We start from the raw sequence: 3187 nt of genomic DNA on the forward strand, positions 1-3187 counted from the left end.
AGGAAGTGTCTGGAGAGAGGGAAGTCTGGGCATCTTTGCTTAAACTGCTGCCCCCGCGACCCGGTCCCGGATAAGCAGAGGGAAATGAATGGATGGATGTCTCCTCATCTGCAAAAAACAGCTCTAGCCTATAATAATTTGCTACTGATGTACCAGCAGCAGTTAATAATCCGGATAGTGTGATCTGGAAAAAAAGAATCAATATCTGTATTAAGAGCCTGTTAGTTAAAGCTGTTCATTGGAAAAAATGTCAAGAGGTTGCTTGATGATTATCATTAAAACTCCAGGCAAATCACATGATTCATGTGCAGCTCAATACACACAAGGGCACAAGAGACAACTACTGGCATCCAAACAACAAAAATACTGGTGGTCCCTCATCATTCATTATGGATTAAAACATGCACAAATTGACAAACACGTACACAGGAATATTCTCAACTCATCCATAATTGATAGATGCTAAACTCGGGTACTTCCACTGGCTCTTTCTAAGATGGAGTGAACTGACCTTCCCCTGGAACCTGTGACTTTACTCTCTCTTTATTCTCCGGAGCCATGCAAAAGCCCAGAGATTCAGATACAGAGCTAATAAGTGGTTCTAGGCATTCATCTCTTTGTTTTAGTGAGAATCATTAATACTTGATGGTGGATTGACCTTGCTTAACCCAAGGCCACTGTCTTGACAGTTTCTACTAAAGCTACTCTTGAGCTTTGTCAAAGCATGTTGGACTTGTAACTATCCAAGGGTGTTAACAAGGGTCATTTAACATGGAGCCTCTGTGAACAGAAGCAAACAGAGGGACAATAGTCCTGAAGCTTTTATAAACCAGACTAGTCTGAAACCACACTGTGGCTATTGTGAAGCTGTACCAACACCAGCATGCTAATATGCTCACAATGACGAGGTTAATATGCTGATGTTATGTTTACCAAGTTCATCAAATTGGTTTAGGATGTTAAACTACTAAACACAATGTACAATGTGCTGACTAGGAAACATTTTGCAGGTATTTGTTCATAAACCAAAGTACTGAACTAAATAAAATAGGCCATTTTGGCCAAGGAAGTAAAGCCAGCATGAAGCTGTGAACTTTTTCCAGAAGTTGGGTGAGGGCTAGGTTTAATGTGAACCTTGACTCCCTAAAGGCAGATGTTTACTTCGGCGTCACTGCACATATGTCGACATACAGTATGTTTGTCGTTCGGAGAAGGTTGCATATTTGTGGCAGTTATAATTGACTGACTAGGGGGCACATGCCACTTTATTGAGTGCTGATATTTTTTCAGGTGAGAAATTAACCATTTAGATTGAGAATATGTGGTCACTCTAGCCAATTAATGTCAATTTAGAAATATGCTCCAATGTTTTCAAAGATGTGAGTACCAGCTAGTGGACCAATTAGCAGCTAGCTACGTCTCGGTTAGAGCAGAGTCAGATGAATCAATTGGTCTGCAGGACACGCAGCTCCGCATAACGCGTAGTTGAAATTCTGGAGGTGTTCGCATCAGCCTGTCTGCGACCATCAGTGACCTACATTTGCCCATAAACCCCTTTGCTGTGTAGGTACATGTCGACACCTACACATAGTTGTGAACATGTATAAATTAAGCTTAATCCTCTCCTTTACCCCTAAGTGTAAACCTGCTAAGGTTAGGTTCTGGCTAACATCAGTTACTTCCTGTTGAGGTCAGCAATCTTGTCTGCAACCAGGTTGTCTTGCAAAGGGCCGAACCACTACCACTATGTGGCTTAAGATGCTATATATTCATCTTTTGTATGTCTGATTTTTATATTGGCACATTTCATAATACCTCTCCCGGTTCCTGAGACCAGAAAAACAGTATATATTTTATCTTAAAATGTAAATACTGATCATTTTAAAAGTTAAAAAATCGAGCAGTGCTTCCATGGCAGTTTCCCATTACCGAAATCAGCGTAATCCACCATCAACACTTTGTATTTTATTCTAGTTAGTATAATTGTTAGTGATTTAACAGTCAAGGGATGATGAATTAAAACTGGTCAATGACTGGAATGTTTTGTTTTATGCTGCAGTAATGTATAACATACATTTTTGAAAAACAATTTGATAGCAGTAGTTATACTAGGGTGACTGTGGTTCAGTGGGTAGAGCAGTTGTCTCCTAACCGGAGGGTCGGAGGTTTGAATCTCAGGTGCCTGCAGTCAAATTGCCTTATGGTAAGACCCCCAAGTTGTCCCCGATGGTTAGAGCTATCGGTGTGAGATGCTGCCTCAGTTCTGTACCGGAAACAAATTCCTTGTGTGTAACATACTTGGCCAAATAAAGGTGATTATTATACTGTAGTAGCAATAATAATGACTGCCTCCAAATGTCCACTCTTGAAAGATGTTTTATTAAGGATTTGCTTCCTTTTTGTCCAATTTAAAGACAGTATTGTGTTTATTGTTGATATATAGCTATGGTGGTGATATGTACTGAGGTTTGTGATTTTACTGTTATGTTGCCTGCACTGTTAAGAGTGACTCTCTGGCTTATTAAAGTACTGCTCTTAACTGTTTTACTACTGCCATACGTTTTACCTGACAGAACGTTATGGTGCCGTCAAGATGTGATTTACCTGTTGCACTGATGTGATATTATAGTACACTGCTAATAATATTAGATATTGTAATACAGGTGAAGAGGAAACCTTTGTTAGTTACACTCGCCTGTAAACATTCCTACGCCAACTCATCCAGTAGCTATAGAGACTTTTCATTTACAACCACAAATATAAACCTCTAGCCGGTGGCACTTGAGGAAAGGTCAGTGATCACCAAAACATTCATCTTCTGTGCACCATATGTACACACTTCCATAATTATCTAATAGTTGTCAAGACATTTTACTATAACCCATAAAAATGTGGATCGCCAGAGCCAGCATATATCAGGATGAAAGTGGGAGCCCAGCCAGCTAACTGAACAACACTGCCATTCCAAGAAAAACCTGACTTATATTTAAAAACTAGCATCTGCCTTTCATTTCCTTGAATTCTTCCCAGACCAGCCAGAGTTGTAGGAGTATACAGAAATAGATCAATACAAGTAAACTCATAATTACAATCTATAAGAAAAAAATGAGCCCATAACATAACCACCACAGTATCATGCCTTCAGGCACTTTACAGTAATAGTACAGAAACCGAAACTCACAAGCCA

Source organism: Monopterus albus, unplaced genomic scaffold (genome assembly GCF_001952655.1).
Source record: "Monopterus albus unplaced genomic scaffold, M_albus_1.0 scaffold380.1, whole genome shotgun sequence".
NCBI lineage: Eukaryota > Metazoa > Chordata > Actinopteri > Synbranchiformes > Synbranchidae > Monopterus > Monopterus albus.